The sequence below is a fragment of the Triturus cristatus genome, chromosome 12 (genome assembly GCF_964204655.1).
Source record: "Triturus cristatus chromosome 12, aTriCri1.1, whole genome shotgun sequence".
NCBI lineage: Eukaryota > Metazoa > Chordata > Amphibia > Caudata > Salamandridae > Triturus > Triturus cristatus.
In genome coordinates this window covers 248,945,979-248,973,549 of record NC_140595.1, presented here as the reverse complement: position 1 = coordinate 248,973,549, position 27,571 = coordinate 248,945,979, and positions in this window count along the sequence as shown.

Here is a 27,571-nt window from a genome sequence, read left to right as displayed (position 1 = left end):
TCTTAGACTCGTACTCTGGCCTACTGGTTAAGGTCTTAACTCTTACTCTGGCCTAATAGCTAAGGTCTTAGACTCGTACTCTGGCCTAATGGTTAAGGTCTTAACTCTTACTCTGGCCTCATAGCTAAGGTCTTAGACTCATACTCTGGCCTAATAGCTAAGGTCTTAACTCTTACTCTGGCCTAATAGCTAAGGTCTCAGACTCGTGCTATGGCCTACAGGTTAAGGTCTTAACTCTTACTCTGGGCTACAGGTTAAGGTCTTAACTCGTACTCTGCCCTACTGTTTAAGGTCTTAACTCTTACTCTGGCCTAATGGCTAAGATCTTAGACTCGTACTCTGGCCTAATGGTTAAGGTCTTAACTCTTACTCTGGCCTAATAGCTAAGGTCTTAGACTCGTACTCTGGCCTACTGGTTAAGGTCTTAACTCTTACTCTGGCCTAATAGCTAAGGTCTTAACTCTTACTCTGGCCTAATAGCTAAGGTCTTAGACTTGTACCATGGCCTACAGGTTAAGGTCTTAACTCTTACTCTGGCCTACGGGTTAAGGTCTTAACTCTTACTCTGGCCTAATAGCTAAGTTCTTAACTCTTACTCTGGCATAATAGCTAAGGTCTTAGACTTGTACTCTGGCCTAATGGTTAAGGTCTTAACTCTTACTCTGGCCTAAAAGCTAAGGTCTTAACTCTTACTCTGGCCTAATAGCTAAGGTCTTAGACTCGTACTATGGCCTGCAGGTTAAGGTCTTAACTCTTACTCTGGCCTACTGGTTAAGGTCTTAACTCTTACTCTGGCCTAATAGCTAAGGTCTTAGACTCGTACTCTGGCCTAATGGTTAAGGTCTTAATTCTTACTCTGGCCTAATAGCTATGGTCTTAGACTCGTACTCTGGCCTAATGGTTAAGGTCTTAACTCTTACTCTGGCCTACTGGTTAAGGTCTTAACTCTTACTCTGGCCTAATGGTTAAGGTCTTAACTCTTACTCTAGCCTAACAGCTAAGGTCTTAGAATGGTACTCTGGCCTACAGGTTAAGGTCTTAACTCTTATTCTGGCCTAATAGCTAAGGTCTTAACTCTTACTCTGGCCTAATGGTTAAGGTCTTAACTCTTACTCTAGCCTAATAGCTAAGGTCTTAGAATCGTACTCTGGCCTAATGGTTAAGGTCTTAACTCTTATTCTGGCCTAATAGCTAACGTCTTAACTCTTACTCTGGCCTAATAGCTAAGGTCTTAGACTTGTACCATGGCCTACAGGTTAAGGTCTTAACTCTTACTCTGGCCTACAGGTTAAGGTCTTAACTCTTACTCTGGCCTACGGGTTAAGGTCTTAACTCTTACTCTGGCCTAATAGCTAAGTTCTTAGACTTGTATTCTGGCCTAATAGCTAAGGTCTTAACTCTCACTCTTGCATAATAGCTAAGGTCTTAGACTCGTACTCTGGCCTAATGGTTAAGGTCTTAACTCTTACTCTGGCCTAATAGCTAAGGTCTTAACTCTTACTCTGGCCTAATAGCTAAGGTCTTAACTCTTACTCTTGCCTACTGGTTAAGGTCTTAACTCTTACTCTGGCCTAATAGCTAAGGTCTTAACTCTTTCTCTGGCCTAATAGCTAAGGTCTTAGACTTGTACTCTGGCCTACTGGTTAAGGTCTTAACTCTTACTCTGGCCTAATAGCTAAGGTCTTAGACTCGTACTCTAGCCTAATGGTTAAGGTCTTAACTCTTACTCTGGCCTAATAGCTAAGGTCTCAGACTCGTACTATGGCCTACAGGTTAAGGTCTTAACTCTTAATCTGGCCTAATGGTTAAGGTCTTAACTCTTACTCTGGCCTAATAGCTAAGGTCTCAGACTCGTACTATGGCCTACAGGTTAAGGTCTTAACTCTTAATCTGGCCTACTGGTTAAGGTCTTAACTCTTACTCTGGCCTAATAGCTAAGGTCTTAGACTAGTACTCTGGCCTAATGGTTAAGGTCTTAACTCTTACTCTGGCCTAATAGCTAAGGTCTCAGACTCGTACTATGGCCTACAGGTTAAGGTCTTAACTCTTACTCTGGGCTACTAGTTAAGGTCTTAACTCTTACTCTGTCCTAATAGCTAAGGTCTTAGACTCAACTATGGCCTACAGGTTAAGGTCTTAACTCTTACTCTGCCCTACTGGTTAAGGTCTTAACTCTTACTCTGGCCTAATGGCTAAGGTCTTAGACTCGTACTCTGGCCTAATGGTTAAGGTCTTAACTCTTACTCTGGCCTAATAGCTAAGGTCTTAACTCTTACTCTGGCCTAATAGCTAAGGTCTTAGACTTGTACCATGGCCTACAGGTTAAGGTCTTAACTCTTACTCTGGCCTACAGGTTAAGGTCTTAACTCTTACTCTGGCCTACGGGTTAAGGTCTTAACTCTTACTCTGGCCTAATAGCTAAGTTCTTAACTCTTACTCTGGCATAATAGCTAAGGTCTTAACTCTTACTCTGGCCTAATAGCTAAGGTCTTAACTCTTACTCTGGCCTAATAGCCAAGGTCTTAACTCTTACTCTGGCCTACTGATTAAGGTCTTAACTCTTACTCTGGCCTAATAGCTAAGGTCTTAACTCTTACTCTGGCCTAAGAGCTAAGGTCTTAGACTCGTACTATGGCCTGCAGGTTAAGGTCTTAACTCTTACTCTGGCCTACTGGTTAAGGTCTTAACTCTTACTCTGGCCTAATAGCTAAGGTCTTAGACTCGTACTCTGGCCTAATGGTTAAGGTCTTAATTCTTACTCTGGCCTAATAGCTATGGTCTTAGACTCGTACTCTGGCCTAATGGTTAAGGTCTTAACTCTTACTTTGGCCTACTGGTTAAGGTCTTAACCCTTACTCTGGCCTAATGGTTAAGGTCTTAACTCTTACTCTAGCCTAATAGCTAAGGTCTTAGAATCGTACTCTGGCCTACAGGTTAAGGTCTTAACTCTTATTCTGGCCTAATAGCTAAGGTCTTAACTCTTACTCTGGCCTAATGGTTAAGGTCTTAACTCTTACTCTAGCCTAATAGCTAAGGTCTTAGAATTGTACTCTGGCCTACAGGTTAAGGTCTTAACTCTTATTCTGGCCTAATAGCTAAGGTCTTAACTCTTACTCTGGCCTAATAGCTAAGGTCTTAGACTCGTACTCTGGCCTAATGGTTAAGGTCTTAACTCTTACTCTGGGCTACTGGTTAAGTTCTTAGACTCGTACTCTGGCCTACTGGTTAAGGTCTTAACTCTTACTCTGGCCTACAGGTTAAGGTCTTAACTCTTACTCTGGCCTACGGGTTAAGATCTTAACTCTTACTCTGGCCTAATAGCTAAGTTCTTAGACTTGTATTCTGGCCTAATAGCTAAGGTCTTAACTCTCACTCTGGCATAATAGCTAAGGTCTTAGACTCGTACTCTGGCCTAATGGTTAAGGTCTTAACTCTTACTCTGGCCTAATAGCTAAGGTCTTAACTCTTACTCTGGCCTAATAGCTAAGGTCTTAACTCTTACTCTGGCCTACTGGTTAAGGTCTTAACTCTTACTCTGGCCTAATAGCTAAGGTCTTAACTCTTACTCTGGCCTAATAGCTAAGGTCTTAGACTCGTACTCTGGCCTACTGGTTAAGGTCTTAACTCTTACTCTGGCCTAATAGCTAAGGTCTTAGACTCGTACTCTGGCCTAATGGTTAAGGTCTTAACTCTTACTCTGGCCTCATAGCTAAGGTCTTAGACTCATACTCTGGCCTAATAGCTAAGGTCTTAACTCTTACTCTGGCCTAATAGCTAAGGTCTCAGACTCGTGCTATGGCCTACAGGTTAAGGTCTTAACTCTTACTCTGGGCTACAGGTTAAGGTCTTAACTCTTACTCTGCCCTACTGTTTAAGGTCTTAACTCTTACTCTGGCCTAATGGCTAAGATCTTAGACTCGTACTCTGGCCTAATGGTTAAGGTCTTAACTCTTACTCTGGCCTAATAGCTAAGGTCTTAGACTCGTACTCTGGCCTACTGGTTAAGGTCTTAACTCTTACTCTGGCCTAATAGCTAAGGTCTTAACTCTTACTCTGGCCTAATAGCTAAGGTCTTAGACTTGTACCATGGCCTACAGGTTAAGGTCTTAACTCTTACTCTGGCCTACGGGTTAAGGTCTTAACTCTTACTCTGGCCTAATAGCTAAGTTCTTAACTCTTACTCTGGCATAATAGCTAAGGTCTTAGACTTGTACTCTGGCCTAATGGTTAAGGTCTTAACTCTTACTCTGGCCTAAAAGCTAAGGTCTTAACTCTTACTCTGGCCTAATAGCTAAGGTCTTAGACTCGTACTATGGCCTGCAGGTTAAGGTCTTAACTCTTACTCTGGCCTACTGGTTAAGGTCTTAACTCTTACTCTGGCCTAATAGCTAAGGTCTTAGACTCGTACTCTGGCCTAATGGTTAAGGTCTTAATTCTTACTCTGGCCTAATAGCTATGGTCTTAGACTCGTACTCTGGCCTAATGGTTAAGGTCTTAACTCTTACTCTGGCCTACTGGTTAAGGTCTTAACTCTTACTCTGGCCTAATGGTTAAGGTCTTAACTCTTACTCTAGCCTAATAGCTAAGGTCTTAGAATGGTACTCTGGCCTACAGGTTAAGGTCTTAACTCTTATTCTGGCCTAATAGCTAAGGTCTTAACTCTTACTCTGGCCTAATGGTTAAGGTCTTAACTCTTACTCTAGCCTAATAGCTAAGGTCTTAGAATCGTACTCTGGCCTAATGGTTAAGGTCTTAACTCTTATTCTGGCCTAATAGCTAACGTCTTAACTCTTACTCTGGCCTAATAGCTAAGGTCTTAGACTTGTACCATGGCCTACAGGTTAAGGTCTTAACTCTTACTCTGGCCTACAGGTTAAGGTCTTAACTCTTACTCTGGCCTACGGGTTAAGGTCTTAACTCTTACTCTGGCCTAATAGCTAAGTTCTTAGACTTGTATTCTGGCCTAATAGCTAAGGTCTTAACTCTCACTCTTGCATAATAGCTAAGGTCTTAGACTCGTACTCTGGCCTAATGGTTAAGGTCTTAACTCTTACTCTGGCCTAATAGCTAAGGTCTTAACTCTTACTCTGGCCTAATAGCTAAGGTCTTAACTCTTACTCTTGCCTACTGGTTAAGGTCTTAACTCTTACTCTGGCCTAATAGCTAAGGTCTTAACTCTTTCTCTGGCCTAATAGCTAAGGTCTTAGACTTGTACTCTGGCCTACTGGTTAAGGTCTTAACTCTTACTCTGGCCTAATAGCTAAGGTCTTAGACTCGTACTCTAGCCTAATGGTTAAGGTCTTAACTCTTACTCTGGCCTAATAGCTAAGGTCTCAGACTCGTACTATGGCCTACAGGTTAAGGTCTTAACTCTTAATCTGGCCTAATGGTTAAGGTCTTAACTCTTACTCTGGCCTAATAGCTAAGGTCTCAGACTCGTACTATGGCCTACAGGTTAAGGTCTTAACTCTTAATCTGGCCTACTGGTTAAGGTCTTAACTCTTACTCTGGCCTAATAGCTAAGGTCTTAGACTAGTACTCTGGCCTAATGGTTAAGGTCTTAACTCTTACTCTGGGCTACTGGTTAAGGTCTTAGACTCGTACTCTGGCATACTGGTTAAGATCTTAACTCTTACTCTGGCCTACTGGTTAAGGTCTTAACTCTTACTCTGACCTACTGGTTAAGGTCTTAACTCTTGCTCTGGCCTAATAGCTAAAGTCTTAACTCTTACGCTGGCCTAAAAGCTAAGGTCTTAGGCTCTAACTCTGGCCTACAGGTTAAGGTCTTAACTCTTACTCTGGCCTACTGGTTAAGGTCTTAACTCTTACTCTGGCTAAATAGGTAAGGTCTTAGACTCGTACACTGGCCTACTGGTTAAGGTCTTAACTCTTACTCTGGCCTACTGGTTAAGGTCTTAACTCTTACTCTGGTCTAATAGCTAAGGTCTTAACTCTTACTCTGGCCTACTGGTTAAGGTCTTAACTCTTACTCTGGCCTAATAGCTAAGGTCTTAGTCTCGTACTATGGCCTACAGGTTAAGGTCTTAAATCTTACTCTGGCCTACGGGTTGAGGTCTTAACTCTTACTCTGGCCTAATAGCTAAGGTCTTAGACTCGTTCTCTGGCCTAATAGCTAAGGTCTTAACTCTTACTCTGGCATAATAGCCAAGGTCTTAGACTCGTACTCTGGCCTAATGGTTAAGGTCTTAACTCTTACTCTGGCCTAATAGCTAAGGTCTTAACTCTTACTCTGGCCTAATAGCTAAGGTCTTAACTCTTACACTGGTCTACTGGTTAAGGTCTTAACTCTTACTCTGGCCTAATAGCTAAGGTCTTAACTCTTACTCTGGCCTAATAGCTAAGATCTTAGACTCGTACTATGGCCTACAGGTTAAGGTCTTAACTCTTTCTCTGGCCTACTGGTTCAGGTCTTAACTCTTACTCTGGCCTAGTAGCTAAGGTCTTAGACTCGTACTCTAGCCTAATGGTTAAGGTCTTAATTCTTACTCTGGCCTAATAGCTATGGTCTTAGACTCGTACTCTGGCCTAATGGTTAAGGTCTTAACTCTTACTATGGCCAACTGGTTAAGGTCTTAGACTCGTACTCTGGCCTAATGGTTAAGGTCTTAACTCTTACTCTGGCCTACTGGTTAAGGTCTTAACTCTTACTCTGGCCTAATAGCTAAGGTCTTAGACTCGTACTCTGGTCCAATGGTTAAGGTCTTAACTCTTACTCTGGCCTAATAGCTAAGGTCTCATACTCGTACTTTGGCCTACAGGTCAAGGTCTTAACTCTTTCTCTGGCCTACTGGTTAAGGTCTTAACTCTTACTCTGGCCTAATGGCTAAGGTCTTAGACTCGAACTCTGGCCTAATGGTTAAGGTCTTAACTCTTACTCTGGCCTAATAGCTAAGGTCTGAGACTCGTACTCTGACCTACTGGTTAAGGTCTCAACTCTTACTCTGGCCTAATAGCTAAGGTCTTAACTCTTACTCTGGCCTAATAGCTAAGGTCTTAGACTCGTACCATGGCCTACAGGTTAAGGTCTTAACTCTTACTCTGGCCTACAGGTTAATGTCTTAACTCTTACTCTGGCCTACGGGTTAAGGTCTTAACTCTTACTCTGGCCTAATAGCTAAGTTCTTAGACTTGTACTCTGGCCTAATAGCTAAGGTCCTAACTCTTACTCTGGCATAATAGCTAAGGTCTTAGACTCATACTCTGGCCTAATGGTTAAGGTCTTAACTCTTACCCTGGCCTAATAGCTAAGGTCTTAACTCTTACTCTGGTCTAATAGCTAAGGTCTTAACTCTTACTCTGGCCTACTTGTTAAGGTCTTAACTCTTACTCTGGCCTAATAGCTAAGGTCTTAGACTCGTACTATGGCCTACAGGTTAAGGTCTTAACTCTTACTCTGGCCTACTGGTTAAGGTCTTAACTCTTACTCTGGCCTAATAGCTAAGGTCTTAGACTCGTACTCTGGCCTAATGGTTAAGGTCTTAATTCTTACTCTGGCCTAATAGCTATGGTCTTAGACTCGTACTCTGGCCTAATGGTTAAGGTCTTAACTCTTACTCTGGCCTACTGGTTAAGGTCTTAACTCTTACTCTGGCCTAATGGTGAAGGTCTTAACTCTTACTCTAGCCTAATAGCTAAGGTCTTAGACTCGTATTCTGGCCTAATGGTTAAGGTCTTAACTCTTACTCTGGCCTAATAGCTAAGGTCTCAGACTTGTACTATGGCCTATAGGTTAAGGTCTTAACTCTTACTCTGGCCTACTGGTTAAGGTCTTAACTCTTACTCTGGCCTAATAGCTAAGGTCTTAGACTCATACTATGTCCTACAGGTTAAGGTCTTAACTCTTACTCTGGCCTAATAGCTAAGGTCTTAACTCTTACTCTGGCCTACTGGTTAAAGTCTTAACTCTTACTCCGGCCTAATAGCTATGGTCTTAACTCTTACTCTGGCCTAATATCTAAGGTCTTAGATTCGTACTATGGCCTACAGGTTAAGGTCTTAACTCTTACTCTGGCCTACAGGTTAAGGTCTTAACTCTTACTCTGGCCTACTGGTTAAGGTCTTAACTCTAACTCTGGCCTAATAGCTAAGGTCTTAGACTCGTACTCTGGCCTGATGGTTAAGGTCTTAACTCTTACTCTGGCCTAATAGCTAAGGTCTCAGACACGTACTATGGCCTACAGGTTAAGGTCTTAACTCTTAATCTGGCCTACTGGTTAAGGTCTTAATTCTTACTCTGGCCTAATAGCTAAGGTCCCAGACTCGTACTATGGCCTACAGGTTAAGGTCTTAACTCTTAATCTGGCCTACTGGTTAAGATCTGTCTTAACTCTTACTCTGGCCTAATAGCTAAGGTCTTAACTCTTACTCTGGCCTAAAAGCTAAGGTCCTAGACTCGTACCATGGCCTACAGGTTAAGGTCTTAACTCTTACTCTGGCCCATAGGTTAAGGTCTTAACTCTTACTCTGGCCTACGGGTTAAGGTCTTAACTCTTATTCTGGCCTAATAGCTAAGGTCTTAACTCTTACTCTGGCCTACTGGTTAAGGTCTTAACTCTTACTCTGGCCTAATAGCTAAGGTCTTAACTCTTTCTCTGGCCTAATAGCTAAGGTCTTAGACTTGTACTCTGGCCTACTGGTTAAGGTCTTAACTCTTACTCTGGCCTAATAGCTAAGGTCTTAGACTCGTACTCTGGCCTAATGGTTAAGGTCTTAACTCTTACTCTGGCCTAATAGCTAAGGTCTCAGACTCGTACTATGGCCTACAGGTTAAGGTCTTAACTCTTAATCTGGCCTAATGGTTAAGGTCTTAACTCTTACTCTGGCCTAATAGCTAAGGTCTCAGACTCGTACTATGGCCTACAGGTTAAGGTCTTAACTCTTAATCTGGCCTACTGGTTAAGGTCTTAACTCTTACTCTGGCCTAATAGCCAAGGTCTTAGACTAGTACTCTGGCCTAATGGTTAAGGTCTTAACTCTTACTCTGGGCTACTGGTTAAGGTCTTAGACTCGTACTCTGGCATACTGGTTAAGATCTTAACTCTTACTCTGGCCTAATAGCTAAGGTCTTAGACTCATACTCTGGCCTAATGGTTAAGGTCTTAACTCTTACTCTGGCCTAATAGCTAAGGTCTCAGACTCATACTATGGCCTAAAGGTTAAGGTCTTAACTCTTATTCTGGCCTAATGGTTAAGGTCTTAACTCTTACTCTGGCCTAATAGCTAAGGTCTCAGACTCGTACTATGGCCTACAGGTTAAGGTCTTAACTCTCACTCTGGTCTAGTGGTTAAGGTATTAACTCTTACTCTGGCCTAATAGCTAAGGTCTCAGACTCGTACTATGGCCTACAGGTTAAGGTCTTAACTCTTAATCTGGCCTACTGGTTAAGGTCTTAACTCTTACTCTGGCCTAATAGCTAAGGTCTTAGACTAGTACTCTGGCCTAATGGTTAAGGTCTTAACTCTTACTCTGGGCTACTGGTTAAGGTCTTAGACTCGTACTCTGGCATACTGGTTAAGATCTTAACTCTTACTCTGGCCTACTGGTTAAGGTCTTAACTCTTACTCTGACCTACTGGTTAAGGTCTTAACTCTTGCTCTGGCCTAATAGCTAAAGTCTTAACTCTTACGCTGGCCTAAAAGCTAAGGTCTTAGGCTCTAACTCTGGCCTACAGGTTAAGGTCTTAACTCTTACTCTGGCCTACTGGTTAAGGTCTTAACTCTTACTCTGGCTAAATAGGTAAGGTCTTAGACTCGTACACTGGCCTACTGGTTAAGGTCTTAACTCTTACTCTGGCCTACTGGTTAAGGTCTTAACTCTTACTCTGGTCTAATAGCTAAGGTCTTAACTCTTACTCTGGCCTACTGGTTAAGGTCTTAACTCTTACTCTGGCCTAATAGCTAAGGTCTTAGTCTCGTACTATGGCCTACAGGTTAAGGTCTTAAATCTTACTCTGGCCTACGGGTTGAGGTCTTAACTCTTACTCTGGCCTAATAGCTAAGGTCTTAGACTCGTTCTCTGGCCTAATAGCTAAGGTCTTAACTCTTACTCTGGCATAATAGCCAAGGTCTTAGACTCGTACTCTGGCCTAATGGTTAAGGTCTTAACTCTTACTCTGGCCTAATAGCTAAGGTCTTAACTCTTACTCTGGCCTAATAGCTAAGGTCTTAACTCTTACACTGGCCTACTGGTTAAGGTCTTAACTCTTACTCTGGCCTAATAGCTAAGGTCTTAACTCTTACTCTGGCCTAATAGCTAAGATCTTAGACTCGTACTATGGCCTACAGGTTAAGGTCTTAACTCTTTCTCTGGCCTACTGGTTCAGGTCTTAACTCTTACTCTGGCCTAGTAGCTAAGGTCTTAGACTCGTACTCTAGCCTAATGGTTAAGGTCTTAATTCTTACTCTGGCCTAATAGCTATGGTCTTAGACTCGTACTCTGGCCTAATGGTTAAGGTCTTAACTCTTACTATGGCCAACTGGTTAAGGTCTTAACTCTTACTCTGGCCTAATGGTTAAGGTCTTAACTCTTAGTCTAGCCTAATAGCTAAGGTCTTAGACTCGTACTCTGGCCTAATGGTTAAGGTCTTAACTCTTACTCTGGCCTACTGGTTAAGGTCTTAACTCTTACTCTGGCCTACTGGTTAAGGTCTTAACTCTTACTCTGGCCTAATAGCTAAGGTCTTAGACTCGTACTCTGGTCCAATGGTTAAGGTCTTAACTCTTACTCTGGCCTAATAGCTAAGGTCTCATACTCGTACTTTGGCCTACAGGTCAAGGTCTTAACTCTTACTCTGGCCTACTGGTTAAGGTCTTAACTCTTACTCTGGCCTAATGGCTAAGGTCTTAGACTCGAACTCTGGCCTAATGGTTAAGGTCTTAACTCTTACTCTGGCCTAATAGCTAAGGTCTGAGACTCGTACTCTGACCTACTGGTTAAGGTCTTAACTCTTACTCTGGCCTAATAGCTAAGGTCTTAACTCTTACTCTGGCCTAATAGCTAAGGTCTTAGACTCGTACCATGGCCTACAGGTTAAGGTCTTAACTCTTACTCTGGCCTACAGGTTAATGTCTTAACTCTTACTCTGGCCTACGGGTTAAGGTCTTAACTCTTACTCTGGCCTAATAGCTAAGTTCTTAGACTTGTACTCTGGCCTAATAGCTAAGGTCCTAACTCTTACTCTGGCATAATAGCTAAGGTCTTAGACTCATACTCTGGCCTAATGGTTAAGGTCTTAACTCTTACCCTGGCCTAATAGCTAAGGTCTTAACTCTTACTCTGGTCTAATAGCTAAGGTCTTAACTCTTACTCTGGCCTACTTGTTAAGGTCTTAACTCTTACTCTGGCCTAATAGCTAAGGTCTTAGACTCGTACTATGGCCTACAGGTTAAGGTCTTAACTCTTACTCTGGCCTACTGGTTAAGGTCTTAACTCTTACTCTGGCCTAATAGCTAAGGTCTTAGACTCGTACTCTGGCCTAATGGTTAAGGTCTTAATTCTTACTCTGGCCTAATAGCTATGGTCTTAGACTCGTACTCTGGCCTAATGGTTAAGGTCTTAACTCTTACTCTGGCCTACTGGTTAAGGTCTTAACTCTTACTCTGGCCTAATGGTGAAGGTCTTAACTCTTACTCTAGCCTAATAGCTAAGGTCTTAGACTCGTATTCTGGCCTAATGGTTAAGGTCTTAACTCTTACTCTGGCCTAATAGCTAAGGTCTCAGACTCGTACTATGGCCTATAGGTTAAGGTCTTAACTCTTACTCTGGCCTACTGGTTAAGGTCTTAACTCTTACTCTGGCCTAATAGCTAAGGTCTTAGACTCATACTATGTCCTACAGGTTAAGGTCTTAACTCTTACTCTGGCCTAATAGCTAAGGTCTTAACTCTTACTCTGGCCTACTGGTTAAAGTCTTAACTCTTACTCCGGCCTAATAGCTATGGTCTTAACTCTTACTCTGGCCTAATATCTAAGGTCTTAGATTCGTACTATGGCCTACAGGTTAAGGTCTTAACTCTTACTCTGGCCTACAGGTTAAGGTCTTAACTCTTACTCTGGCCTACTGGTTAAGGTCTTAACTCTAACTCTGGCCTAATAGCTAAGGTCTTAGACTCGTACTCTGGCCTAATGGTTAAGGTCTTAACTCTTACTCTGGCCTAATAGCTAAGGTCTCAGACTCGTACTATGGCCTACAGGTTAAGGTCTTAACTCTTAATCTGGCCTACTGGTTAAGGTCTTAATTCTTACTCTGGCCTAATAGCTAAGGTCCCAGACTCTTACTATGGCCTACAGGTTAAGGTCTTAACTCTTAATCTGGCCTTCTGGTTAAGATCTGTCTTAACTCTTACTCTGGCCTAAAAGCTAAGGTCTTAACTCTTACTCTGGCCTAAAAGCTAAGGTCCTAGACTCGTACCATGGCCTACAGGTTAAGGTCTTAACTCTTACTCTGGCCCATAGGTTAAGGTCTTAACTCTTACTCTGGCCTACGGGTTAAGGTCTTAACTCTTATTCTGGCCTAATAGCTAAGGTCTTAACTCTTACTCTGGCCTACTGGTTAAGGTCTTAACTCTTACTCTGGCCTAATAGCTAAGGTCTTAACTCTTTCTCTGGCCTAATAGCTAAGGTCTTAGACTTGTACTCTGGCCTACTGGTTAAGTTCTTAACTCTTACTCTGGCCTAATAGCTAAGGTCTTAGACTCGTACTCTGGTCCAATGGTTAAGGTCTTAACTCTTACTCTGGCCTAATAGCTAAGGTCTCATACTCGTACTTTGGCCTACAGGTCAAGGTCTTAACTCTTACTCTGGCCTACTGGTTAAGGTCTTAACTCTTACTCTGGCCTAATGGCTAAGGTCTTAGACTCGAACTCTGGCCTAATGGTTAAGGTCTTAACTCTTACTCTGGCCTAATAGCTAAGGTCTGAGACTCGTACTCTGACCTACTGGTTAAGGTCTTAACTCTTACTCTGGCCTAATAGCTAAGGTCTTAACTCTTACTCTGGCCTAATAGCTAAGGTCTTAGACTCGTACCATGGCCTACAGGTTAAGGTCTTAACTCTTACTCTGGCCTACAGGTTAATGTCTTAACTCTTACTCTGGCCTACGGATTAAGGTCTTAACTCTTACTCTGGCCTAATAGCTAAGTTCTTAGACTTGTACTCTGGCCTAATAGCTAAGGTCCTAACTCTTACTCTGGCATAATAGCTAAGGTCTTAGACTCATACTCTGGCCTAATGGTTAAGGTCTTAACTCTTACCCTGGCCTAATAGCTAAGGTCTTAACTCTTACTCTGGTCTAATAGCTAAGGTCTTAACTCTTACTCTGGCCTACTTGTTAAGGTCTTAACTCTTACTCTGGCCTAAGAGCTAAGGTCTTAGACTCGTACTATGGCCTACAGGTTAAGGTCTTAACTCTTACTCTGGCCTACTGGTTAAGGTCTTAACTCTTACTCTGGCCTAATAGCTAAGGTCTTAGACTCGTACTCTGGCCTAATGGTTAAGGTCTTAATTCTTACTCTGGCCTAATAGCTATGGTCTTAGACTCGTACTCTGGCCTAATGGTTAAGGTCTTAACTCTTACTCTGGCCTACTGGTTAAGGTCTTAACTCTTACTCTGGCCTAATGGTGAAGGTCTTAACTCTTACTCTAGCCTAATAGCTAAGGTCTTAGACTCGTATTCTGGCCTAATGGTTAAGGTCTTAACTCTTACTCTGGCCTAATAGCTAAGGTCTCAGACTCGTACTATGGCCTATAGGTTAAGGTCTTAACTCTTACTCTGGCCTACTGGTTAAGGTCTTAACTCTTACTCTGGCCTAATAGCTAAGGTCTTAGACTCATACTATGTCCTACAGGTTAAGGTCTTAACTCTTACTCTGGCCTAATAGCTAAGGTCTTAACTCTTACTCTGGCCTACTGGTTAAAGTCTTAACTCTTACTCCGGCCTAATAGCTATGGTCTTAACTCTTACTCTGGCCTAATATCTAAGGTCTTAGATTCGTACTATGGCCTACAGGTTAAGGTCTTAACTCTTACTCTGGCCTACAGGTTAAGGTCTTAACTCTTACTCTGGCCTACTGGTTAAGGTCTTAACTCTAACTCTGGCCTAATAGCTAAGGTCTTAGACTCGTACTCTGGCCTAATGGTTAAGGTCTTAACTCTTACTCTGGCCTAATAGCTAAGGTCTCAGACTCGTACTATGGCCTACAGGTTAAGGTCTTAACTCTTAATCTGGCCTACTGGTTAAGATCTGTCTTAACTCTTACTCTGGCCTAATAGCTAAGGTCTTAACTCTTACTCTGGCCTAAAAGCTAAGGTCCTAGACTCGTACCATGGCCTACAGGTTAAGGTCTTAACTCTTACTCTGGCCCATAGGTTAAGGTCTTAACTCTTACTCTGGCCTACGGGTTAAGGTCTTAACTCTTATTCTGCCCTAATAGCTAAGGTCTTAACTCTTACTCTGGCCTACTGGTTAAGGTCTTAACTCTTACTCTGGCCTAATAGCTAAGGTCTTAACTCTTTCTCTGGCCTAATAGCTAAGGTCTTAGACTTGTACTCTGGCCTACTGGTTAAGGTCTTAACTCTTACTCTGGCCTAATAGCTAAGGTCTTAGACTCGTACTCTGGCCTAATGGTTAAGGTCTTAACTCTTACTCTGGCCTAATAGCTAAGGTCTCAGACTCGTACTATGGCCTACATGTTAAGGTCTTAACTCTTAATCTGGCCTAATGGTTAAGGTCTTAACTCTTACTCTGGCCTAATAGCTAAGGTCTCAGACTCGTACTATGGCCTACAGGTTAAGGTCTTAACTCTTAATCTGGCCTACTGGTTAAGGTCTTAACTCTTACTCTGGCCTAATAGCTAAGGTCTTAGACTAGTACTCTGGCCTAATGGTTAAGGTCTTAACTCTTACTCTGGGCTTCTGGTTAAGGTCTTAGACTCGTACTCTGGCATACTGGTTAAGATCTTAACTCTTACTCTGGCCTAATAGCTAAGGTCTTAGACTCATACTCTGGCCTAATGGTTAAGGTCTTAACTCTTACTCTGGCCTAATAGCTAAGGTCTCAGACTCATACTATGGCCTACAGGTCTTAACTCTTAATCTGGCCTAATGGTTAAGGTCTTAACTCTTACTCTGGCCTAATAGCTAAGGTCTCAGACTCGTACTATGGCCTACAGGTTAAGGTCTTAACTCTCACTCTGGTCTAGTGGTTAAGGTATTAACTCTTACTCTGGCCTAATAGCTAAGGTCTTAACTCTTACTCTGGCCTAATAGCTAAGGTCTTAGACTCGTACTCTGGCCTAATGGTTAAGGTCTTAGACTCTTATTCTGGCCTACTAGTTAAGGTCTTAACTCTTACTCTGGCCTACTGGTTAAGGTCTTAACTCTTACTTTGGCCTAATAGCTAAGGTCTTAGACTCGTACTCTGGCCTACTGGTTAAGGTCTTAACTCTTACTCTATCCTACTGGTTAAGCTCTTAACTCATACTCTGGCCTACTACCTAAGGTCTTAACTCTTACTCTGGCCTACTGGTTAAGGTCTTAACTCTTACTCTGGCCTAATAGCTAAGGTCTCAACTCTTACTCTGGCCTAATAGCTAAGGTCTTAGACTCGTACTCTGGCCTAATGGTTAAGGTCTTAACTCTTACTCTGGGCTACTGGTTAAGGTCTTAGACTCGTACTCTGGCCTACTGGTTAAGGTCTTAACTCTTACTCTGGCCTACTGGTTAAGGTCTAAACTCTTACTCTGGCCTACTGTTTAAGGTCTTAACTCTTGCTCTGGCCTAATAGCTAAAGTCCTAACTCTTACGCTGGCCTAAAAGCTAAGGTCTTAGACTCTAACTCTGGCCTACAGGTTAAGGTCTTAACTCTTACTCTGGCCTACTGGTTAAGGTCTTAACACTTACTGTGGCCAAATAGCTAAGGTCTTAGACTCGTACTCTGGCCTACTGGTTAAGGTCTTAACTCTTACTCTTGCCTACTGAATAACGTCTTAAATGTTACTCTGGCCTAATAGCTAAGGTCTTAGTCTCGTTCCCTGGCCTACTGGTTAAGGTCTTAACTCTTACTCTGGCCTAATAGCTAAGGTCTTAGACTCGTACTCTGGCCTACTGGTTAAGGTCTTAACTCTTACTGTGGCCTAATAGCTAAGGTCTTAGACTTGTACTCTGGCCTAATGGTTAAGGTCTTAACTCTTACTCTGGCCTAATAGCTAAGGTCTCAGACTCGTACTGTGGCCTACAGGTTAAGGTCTTAACTCGTAATCTGGCCTACTGGTTAAGGTCTTAACTCTTACTGTGGCCTAATAGCTAAGGTCTTAGACTCATACTCTGGCCTAATGGTTAAGGTCTTAACTCTTACTCTGGCCTACTGGTTAAGGTCTTAACTCTTACTCTGGCCTAATAGCTAAGGTCTTGACTCTAACTCTGGCCTACAGGTTAAGGTCTTAACTCTTACTCTGGCCTACTGGTTAAGGTCTTAACTCTTACTCTGGCTAAATAGCTAAGGTCTTAGACTTGTACTCTGGCCTACTGGTTAAGGTCTTAACTCTTACTCTGGCCAAATAGCGAAGGTCTTAGACTTGCACTCTGGCCTACTGGTTAAGGTCTTAACTCTTACTCTGGCCTACTGGTTAAGGTCTTAACTCTTACTCTGGCCAAATAGCTAAGGTCTTAGTCTCGTTCCCTGGCCTACTGGTTAAGGTGTTAACTCTTACTCTGGCCTAATAGCTAAGGTCTTAGACTCGTACTCTGGCCTACTGGTTAAGGTCTTAGCTCTTACTCTGGCCTAATAGCTAAGGTCTTAGACTCGAACTCTGGCCTAATGGTTAAGGTCTTAACTCTTACACTGGCCTAATAGCTAAGGTCTCAGACTCGTACTGTGGCCTACAGGTTAAGGTCTTAACTCTTAATCTGGCCTACTGGTTAAGGTCTTACCTCTTACTCTGGCCTAATAGCTAAGGTCTTAGACTCGTACTCTGGCCTAATGGTTAAAGTCTTAACTCTTATTCTGGGCTACTGGTTAAGGTCTTAGACTCGTACTCTGGCCTACTGGTTAAGGTCTTAACTCTTACTCTGGCCTACTGGTTAAGGTCTTAACTCATACTCTGGCCTATTGGTTAAGGTCTTAACTCTTGCTCTGGCCTAATAGCTAAAGTCTTAACTCTTACGCTGGCATAAAAGCTAAGGTCTTAGACTCTAACTCTGGCCTACAGGTTAAGGTCTTAACTCTTACTCTAGCCTATTGGTTAAGGTCTTAACTCTTACTCTGGCCAAATAGGGAAGGTCTTAGATTCGTACTCTGGCCTACTGGTTAAGGTCTTAACTCTTACTCTGGCCTACTGGTTAAGGTCTTAACTCTTACTCTGGCCTAATAGCTAAGGTCTTAGTCTCGTACTCTGGCCTACTGGTTAAGGTCTTAACTCTTACTCTGGCCTAATAGCTAAGGTCTTAGACGCGTACTCTGGCCTACTGGTTAAGGTCTTAAATCTTACTCTGGCCTAATAGCTAAGGTCTTAACTCTTTCGCTGGCCTAATAGCTAAGGTCTTAGACTTGTACTATGGCCTACAGGTTAAGGTCTTAACTCTTACTCTGGCCTACAGGTTAAGGTCTTAACTCTTACTCTGGCCTACGGGTTAAGGTCTTAACTCTAACTCTGGTCTAATAGCTTAGGTCTTAGACTCGTACTCTGGCCTAATAGCTAAGGTCTTAACTCTTACTCTGGCCTACTGTTTAAGGTCTTAACTCTTACTCTGGCCTACTGGTTAAGGTCTTAACTCTTACTCTGGCCTACTGGTTAAGGTCTCAACTCTTACTCTGGCCTAATAGCTAAGGTCTTAACTCTTACTCTGGCCTACTGGTTAAGGTCTTAACTCTTACTCTGGCCTAATAGCTAAGGTCTTAACTCTTACTCTGGCCTAATAGCTAAGGTCTTAGACTCGTACTCTGGCCTACTGGTTAAGGTCTTAACTCTTACTCTGGCCTAATAGCTAAGGTCTTAGACTCGTACTCTGGCCTAATGGTTAAGGTCTTAACTCTTACTCTGGCCTCATAGCTAAGGTCTTAGACTCATACTCTGGCCTAATAGCTAAGGTCTTAACTCTTACTCTGGCCTAATAGCTAAGGTCTCAGACTCGTGCTATGGCCTACAGGTTAAGGTCTTAACTCTTACTCTGGGCTACTGGTTAAGGTCTTAACTCTTACTCTGGCCTAATAGCTAAGGTCTTAGACTCAACTATGGCCTACAGGTTAAGGCCTTAACTCTTACTCTGCCCTACTGTTTAAGGTCTTAACTCTTACTCTGGCCTAATGGCTAAGGTCTTAGACTCGTACTCTGGCCTAATGGTTAAGGTCTTAACTCTTACTCTGGCCTAATAGCTAAGGTCTTAGACTCGTACTCTGGCCTACTGGTTAAGGTCTTAACTCTTACTCTGGCCTAATAGCTAAGGTCTTAACTCTTACTCTGGCCTAATAGATAAGGTCTTAGACTTGTACCATGGCCTACAGGTTAAGGTCTTAACTCTTACTCTGGCCTACGGGTTAAGGTCTTAACTCTTACTCTGGCCTAATAGCTAAGTTCTTAACTCTTACTCTGGCATAATAGCTAAGGTCTTAGACTTGTACTCTGGCCTAATGGTTAAGGTCTTAACTCTTACTCTGGCCTAATAGCTAAGGTCTTAACTCTTACTCTGGCCTAATAGCTAAGGTCTTAACTTTTACTCTGGCCTACTGGTTAAGGTCTTAACTCTTACTCTGGCCTAATAGCTAAGGTCTTAACTCTTACTCTGGCCTAATAGCTAAGGTCTTAGACTCATACTATGGCCTGCAGGTTAAGGTCTTAACTCTTACTCTGGCCTACTGGTTAAGGTCTTAACTCTTACTCTGGCCTAATAGCTAAGGTCTTAGACTCGTACTCTGGCCTAATGGTTAAGGTCTTAATTCTTACTCTGGCCTAATAGCTATGGTCTTAGACTCGTACTCTGGCCTAATGGTTAAGGTGTTAACTCTTACTCTGGCCTACTGGTTAAGGTCTTAACTCTTACTCTGGCCTAATGGTTAAGTTCTTAACTCTTACTCTAGCCTAATAGCTAAGGTCTTAGAATGGTACTATGGCCTACAGGTTAAGGTCTTAATTTTTACTCTGGCCTACTGGTTAAGGTCTTAACTCTTACTCTAGCCTAATAGCTAAGGTCTTAGAATCGTACTCTGGCCTAATGGTTAAGGTCTTAACTCTTATTCTGGCCTAATAGCTAACGTCTTAACTCTTACTCTGGCCTAATAGCTAAGGTCTTAGACTTGTACCATGGCCTACAGGTTAAGGTCTTAACTCTTACTCTGGCCTACAGGTTAAGGTCTTAACTCTTACTCTGGCCTACGGGTTAAGGTCTTAACTCTTACTCTGGCCTAATAGCTAAGTTCTTAGACTTGTATTCTGGCCTAATAGCTAAGGTCTTAACTCTCACTCTTGCATAATAGCTAAGGTCTTAGACTCGTACTCTGGCCTAATGGTTAAGGTCTTAACTCTTACTCTGGCCTAATAGCTAAGGTCTTAACTCTTACTCTGGCCTAATAGCTAAGGTCTTAACTCTTTCTCTGGCCTAATAGCTAAGGTCTTAGACTTGTACTCTGGCCTACTGGTTAAGGTCCTAACTCTTACTCTGGCCTAATAGCTAAGGTCTTAGACTCGTACTCTAGCCTAATGGTTAAGGTCTTAACTCTTACTCTGGCCTAATAGCTAAGGTCTCAGACTCGTACTATGGCCTACAGGTTAAAGTCTTAACTCTTAATCTGGCCTAATGGTTAAGGTCTTAACTCTTACTCTGGCCTAATAGCTAAGGTCTCAGACTCGTACTATGGCCTACAGGTTAAGGTCTTAACTCTTAATCTGGCCTACTGGTTAAGGTCTTAACTCTTACTCTGGCCTAATAGCTAAGGTCTTAGACTAGTACTCTGGCCTAATGGTTAAGGTCTTAACTCTTACTCTGGGCTACTGGTTAAGGTCTTAGACTCGTACTCTGGCATACTGGTTAAGATCTTAACTCTTACTCTGGCCTACTGGTTAAGGTCTTAACTCTTACTCTGACCTACTGGTAAAGGTCTTAACTCTTGCTCTGGCCTAATAGCTAAAGTCTTAACTCTTACGCTGGCCTAAAAGCTAAGGTCTTAGGCTTTAACTCTGGCCTACAGGTTAAGGTCTTAACTCTTACTCTGGCCTACTGGTTAAGGTCTTAACTCTTACTCTGGCTAAATAGGTAAGGTCTTAGACTCGTACACTGGCCTACTGGTTAAGGTCTTAACTCTTACTCTGGCCTACTGGTTAAGGTCTTAACTCTTACTCTGGTCTAATAGCTAAGGTCTTAACTCTTACTCTGGCCTACTGGTTAAGGTCTTAACTCTTACTCTGGCCTAATAGCTAAGGTCTTAGTCTCGTACTATGGCCTACAGGTTAAGGTCTTAAATCTTACTCTGGCCTACGGTTTGAGGTCTTAACTCTTACTCTGGCCTAATAGCTAAGGTCTTAGACTCGTTCTCTGGCCTAATAGCTAAGGTCTTAACTCTTACTCTGGCATAATAGCCAAGGTCTTAGACTCGTACTCTGGCCTAATGGTTAAGGTCTTAACTCTTACTCTGGCCTAATAGCTAAGGTCTTAACTCTTACTCTGGCCTAATAGCTAAGGTCTTAACTCTTACACTGGCCTACTGGTTAAGGTCTTAACTCTTACTCTGGCCTAATAGCTAAGGTCTTAACTCTTACTCTGGCCTAATAGCTAAGATCTTAGACTCGTACTATGGCCTACAGGTTAAGGTCTTAACTCTTTCTCTGGCCTACTGGTTAAGGTCTTAACTCTTACTCTGGCCTAGTAGCTAAGGTCTTAGACTCGTACTCTAGCCTAATGGTTAAGGTCTTAATTCTTACTCTGGCCTAATAGCTATGGTCTTAGACTCGTACTCTGGCCTAATGGTTAAGGTCTTAACTCTTACTATGGCCAACTGGTTAAGGTCTTAACTCTTACTCTGGCCTAATGGTTAAGGTCTTAACTCTTAGTCTAGCCTAATAGCTAAGGTCTTAGACTCGTACTCTGGCCTAATGGTTAAGGTCTTAACTCTTACTCTGGCCTACTGTTTAAGGTCTTAACTCTTACACTGGCCTACTGGTTAAGGTCTTAACTCTTACTCTGGCCTAATAGCTAAGGTCTTAGACTCGTACTCTGGCCCAATGGTTAAGGTCTTAACTCTTACTCTGGCCTAATAGCTAAGGTCTCATACTCGTACTTTGGCCTACAGGTTAAGGTCTTAACACTTACTCTGGCCTACTGGTTAAGGTCTTAACTCTTACTCTGGCCTAATGGCTAAGGTCTTAGACTCGAACTCTGGCCTAATGGTTAAGGTCTTAACTCTTACTCTGGCCTAATAGCTAAGGTCTGAGACTCGTACTCTGACCTACTGGTTAAGGTCTTAACTCTTACTCTGGCCTAATAGCTAAGGTCTTAACTCTTACTCTGGCCTAATAGCTAAGGTCTTAGACTCGTACCATGGCCAACAGGTTAAGGTCTTAACTCTTACTCTGGCCTACAGGTTAATGTCTTAACTCTTACTCTGGCCTACGGGTTAAGGTCTTAACTCTTACTCTGGCCTAATAGCTAAGTTCTTAGACTTGTACTCTGGCCTAATAGCTAAGGTCCTAACTCTTACTCTGGCATAATAGCTAAGGTCTTAGACTCATACTCTGGCCTAATGGTTAAGGTCTTAACTCTTACCCTGGCCTAATAGCTAAGGTCTTAACTCTTACTCTGGTCTAATAGCTAAGGTCTTAACTCTTACTCTGGCCTACTTGTTAAGGTCTTAACTCTTACTCTGGCCTAATAGCTAAGGTCTTAGACTCGTACTATGGCCTACAGGTTAAGGTCTTAACTCTTACTCTGGCCTACTGGTTAAGGTCTTAACTCTTACTCTGGCCTAATAGCTAAGGTCTTAGACTCGTACTCTGGCCTAATGGTTAAGGTCTTAATTCTTACTCTGGCCTAATAGCTATGGTCTTAGACTCGTACTCTGGCCTAATGGTTAAGGTCTTAACTCTTACTCTGGCCTACTGGTTAAGGTCTTAACTCTTACTCTGGCCTAATGGTGAAGGTCTTAACTCTTACTCTAGCCTACTAGCTAAGGTCTTAGACTCGTATTCTGGCCTAATGGTTAAGGTCTTAACTCTTACTCTGGCCTAATAGCTAAGGTCTCAGACTCGTACTATGGCCTACAGGTTAAGGTCTTAACTCTTACTCTGGCCTACTGGTTAAGGTCTTAACTCTTACTCTGGCCTAATAGCTAAGGTCTTAGACTCATACTATGTCCTACAGGTTAAGGTCTTAACTCTTACTCTGGCCTAATAGCTAAGGTCTTAACTCTTACTCTGGCCTACTGGTTAAAGTCTTAACTCTTACTCCGGCCTAATAGCTATGGTCTTAACTCTTACTCTGGCCTAATATCTAAGGTCTTAGACTCGTACTATGGCCTACAGGTTAAGGTCTTAACTCTTACTCTGGCCTACAGGTTAAGGTCTTAACTCTTACTCTGGCCTACTGGTTAAGGTCTTAACTCTAACTCTGGCCTAATAGCTAAGGTCTTAGACTCGTACTCTGGCCTAATGGTTAAGGTCTTAACTCTTACTCTGGCCTAATAGCTAAGGTCTCAGACTCGTACTATGGCCTACAGGTTAAGGTCTTAACTCTTAATCTGGCCTACTGGTTAAGGTCTTAATTCTTACTCTGGCCTAATAGCTAAGGTCCCAGACTCGTACTATGGCCTACAGGTTAAGGTCTTAACTCTTAATCTGGCCTACTGGTTAAGGTCTGTCTTAACTCTTACTCTGGCCTAATATCTAAGGTCTTAACTCTTACTCTGGCCTAAAAGCTAAGGTCCTAGACTCGTACCATGGCCTACAGGTTAAGGTCTTAACTCTTACTCTGGCCCATAGGTTAAGGTCTTAACTCTTACTCTGGCCTACGGGTTAAGGTCTTAACTCTTATTCTGGCCTAATAGCTAAGGTCTTAACTTTTACTCTGGCCTACTGGTTAAGGTCTTAACTCTTACTCTGGCCTAATAGCTAAGGTCTTAACTCTTTCTCTGGCCTAATAGCTAAGGTCTTAGACTTGTACTCTGGCCTACTGGTTAAGGTCTTAACTCTTACTCTGGCCTAATAGCTAAGGTCTTAGACTCGTACTCTGGCCTAATGGTTAAGGTCTTAACTCTTACTCTGGCCTAATAGCTAAGGTCTCAGACTCGTACTATGGCCTACAGGTTAAGGTCTTAACTCTTAATCTGGCCTAATGGTTAAGGTCTTAACTCTTACTCTGGCCCAATAGCTAAGGTCTCAGACTCGTACTATGGCCTACAGGTTAAGGTCTTAACTCTTAATCTGGCCTACTGGTTAAGGTCTTAACTCTTACTCTGGCCTAATAGCTAAGGTCTTAGACTAGTACTCTGGCCTAATGGTTAAGGTCTTAACTCTTACTCTGGGCTACTGGTTAAGGTCTTAGACTCGTACTCCGGCATACTGGTTAAGATCTTAACTCTTACTCTGGCCTAATAGCTAAGGTCTTAGACTCATACTCTGGCCTAATGGTTAAGGTCTTAACTCTTACTCTGGCCTAATAGCTAAGGTCTCAGACTCATACTATGGCCTACAGGTTAAGGTCTTAACTCTTAATCTGGCCTAATGGTTAAGGTCTTAACTCTTACTCTGGCCTAATAGCTAAGGTCTCAGACTCGTACTATGGCCTACAGGTTAAGGTCTTAACTCTCACTCTGGTCTAGTGGTTAAGGTATTAACTCTTACTCTGGCCTAATAGCTAATGTCTTAACTCTTACTCTGGCCTAATAGCTAAGGTCTTAGACTCGTACTCTGGCTTAATGGTGAAGGTCTTAGACTCTTATTCTGGCCTACTAGTTAAGGTCTTAACTCTTACTCTGGCCTACTGGTTAAGGTCTTAACTCTTACTTTGGCCTAATAGCTAAGGTCTTAGACTCGTACTCTGGCCTACTGGTTAAGGTCTTAACTCTTACTCTATCCTACTGGTTAAGCTCTTAACTCATACTCTGGCCTACTACCTAAGGTCTTAACTCTTACTCTGGCCTACTGGTTAAGGTCTTAACTCTTACTCTGGCCTAATAGCTAAGGTCTCAACTCTTACTCTGGCCTAATAGCTAAGGTCTTAGACTCGTACTCTGGCCTAATGGTTAAGGTCTTAACTCTTACTCTGGGCTACTGGTTAAGGTCTTAGACTCGTACTCTGGCCTACTGGTTAAGGTCTTAACTCTTACTCTGGCCTACTGGTTAAGGTCTAAACTCTTACTCTGGCCTACTGTTTAAGGTCTTAACTCTTGCTCTGGCCTAATAGCTAAAGTCCTAACTCTTACACTGGCCTAAAAGCTAAGGTCTTAGACTCTAACTCTGGCCTACAGGTTAAGGTCTTAACTCTTACTCTGGCCTACTGGTTAAGGTCTTAACACTTACTCTGGCCAAATAGCTAAGGTCTTAGACTCGTACTCTGGCCTACTGGTTAAGGTCTTAACTCTTACTCTTGCCTACTGAATAACGTCTTAAATGTTACTCTGGCCTAATAGCTAAGGTCTTAGTCTCGTTCCCTGGCCTACTGGTTAAGGTCTTAACTCTTACTCTGGCCTAATAGCTAAGGTCTTAGACTCGTACTCTGGCCTACTGGTTAAGGTCTTAACTCTTACTGTGGCCTAATAGCTAAGGTCTTAGACTTGTACTCTGGCCTAATGGTTAAGGTCTTAACTCTTACTCTGGCCTAATAGCTAAGGTCTCAGACTCGTACTGTGGCCTACAGGTTAAGGTCTTAACTCGTAATCTGGCCTACTGGTTAAGGTCTTAACTCTTGCTGTGGCCTAATAGCTAAGGTCTTAGACTCGTACTCTGGCCTAATGGTTAAGGTCTTAACTCTTACTCTGGCCTACTGGTTAAGGTCTTAACTCTTACTCTGGCCTAATAGCTAAGGTCTTGACTCTAACTCTGGCCTACAGGTTAAGGTCTTAACTCTTACTCTGGCCTACTGGTTAAGGTCTTAACTCTTACTCTGGCTAAATAGCTAAGGTCTTAGACTTGTACTCTGGCCTACTGGTTAAGGTCTTAACTCTTACTCTGGCCAAATAGCTAAGGTCTTAGACTTGCACTCTGGCCTACTGGTTAAGGTCTTAACTCTTACTCTGGCCTACTGGTTAAGGTCTTAACTCTTACTCTGGCCAAATAGCTAAGGTCTTAGTCTCGTTCCCTGGCCTACTGGTTAAGGTGTTAACTCTTACTCTGGCCTAATAGCTAAGGTCTTAGACTCGTACTCTGGCCTACTGGTTAAGGTCTTAACTCTTACTCTGGCCTAATAGCTAAGGTCTTAGACTCGAACTCTGGCCTAATGGTTAAGGTCTTAACTCTTACACTGGCCTAATAGCTAAGGTCTCAGACTCGTACTGTGGCCTACAGGTTAAGGTCTTAACTCTTAATCTGGCCTACTGGTTAAGGTCTTACCTCTTACTCTGGCCTAATAGCTAAGGTCTTAGACTCGTACTCTGGCCTAATGGTTAAAGTCTTAACTCTTACTCTGGGCTACTGGTTAAGGTCTTAGACTCGTACTCTGGCCTACTGGTTAAGGTCTTAACTCTTACTCTGGCCTACTGGTTAAGGTCTTAACTCTTACTCTTACCTATTGGTTAAGGTCTTAACTCTTGCTCTGGCCTAATAGCTAAAGTCTTAACTCTTACGCTGGCATAAAAGCTAAGGTCTTAGACTCTAACTCTGGCCTACAGGTTAAGGTCTTAACTCTTACTCTGGCCTATTGGTTAAGGTCTTAACTCTTACTCTGGCCTAATAGCTAAGGTCTTAACTCTTACTCTGGCCTAATAGCTAAGATCTTAGACTCGTACTATGGCCTACAGGTTAAGGTCTCAACTCTTTCTCTGGCCTACTGGTTAAGGTCTTAACTCTTACTCTGGCCTAGTAGCTAAGGTCTTAGACTCGTACTCTAGCCTAATGGTTAAGGTCTTAATTCTTACTCTGGCCTAATAGCTATGGTCTTAGACTCATACTCTGGCCTAATGGTTAAGGTCTTAACTCTTACTATGGCCAACTGGTTAAGGTCTTAACTCTTACTCTGGCCTAATGGTTAAGGTCTTACCTCTTAGTCTAGCCTAATAGCTAAGGTCTTAGACTCGTACTCTGGCCTAATGGTTAAGGTCTTAACTCTTACTCTGGCCTACTGGTTAAGGTCTTAACTCTTACTCTGGCCTACTGGTTAAGGTCTTAACTCTTACTCTGGCCTAATAGCTAAGGTCTTAGACTCGTACTCTGGCCCAATGGTTAAGGTCTTAACTCTTAGTCTAGCCTAATAGCTAAGGTCTTAGACTCGTACTCTGGCCTACAGGTTAAGGTCTTAACTCTTACTCTGGCCTACTGGTTAAGGTCTTAACTCTTACTCTGGCCTAATGGCTAAGGTCTTAGACTCGAACTCTGGCCTAATGGTTAAGGTCTTAACTCTTACTCTGGCCTAATAGCTAAGGTCTGAGACTCGTACTCTGACCTACTGGTTAAGGTCTTAACTCTTACTCTGGCCTAATAGCTAAGGTCTTAACTCTTACTCTGGCCTAATAGCTAAGGTCTTAGACTCGTACCATGGCCTACAGGTTAAGGTCTTAACTCTTACTCTGGCCTACAGGTTAATGTCTTAACTCTTACTCTGGCCTACGGGTTAAGGTCTTAACTCTTACCCTGGCCTAATAGCTAAGGTCTTAACTCTTACTCTGGTCTAATAGCTAAGGTCTTAACTCTTACTCTGGCCTACTTGTTAAGGTCTTAACTCTTACTCTGGCCTAATAGCTAAGGTCTTAGACTCGTACTATGGCCTACAGGTTAAGGTCTTAACTCTTACTCTGGCCTACTGGTTAAGGTCTTAACTCTTACTCTGGCCTAATAGCTAAGGTCTTAGACTCGTACTCTGGCCTAATGGTTAAGGTCTTAATTCTTACTCTGGCCTAATAGCTATGGTCTTAGACTCGTACTCTGGCCTAATGGTTAAGGTCTTAACTCTTACTCTGGCCTACTGGTTAAGGTCTTAACTCTTACTCTGGCCTAATGGTGAAGGTCTTAACTCTTACTCTAGCCTAATAGCTAAGGTCTTAGACTCGTATTCTGGCCTAATGGTTAAGGTCTTAACTCTTACTCTGGCCTAATAGCTAAGGTCTCAGACTCGTACTATGGCCTATAGGTTAAGGTCTTAACTCTTACTCTGGCCTACTGGTTAAGGTCTTAACTCTTACTCTGGCCTAATAGCTAAGGTCTTAGACTCATACTATGTCCTACAGGTTAAGGTCTTAACTCTTACTCTGGCCTAATAGCTAAGGTCTTAACTCTTACTCTGGCCTACTGGTTAAAGTCTTAAATCTTACTCCGGCCTAATAGCTATGGTCTTAACTCTTACTCTGGCCTAATATCTAAGGTCTTAGACTCGTACTATGGCCTACAGGTTAGGGTCTTAACTCTTACTCTGGCTTACAGGTT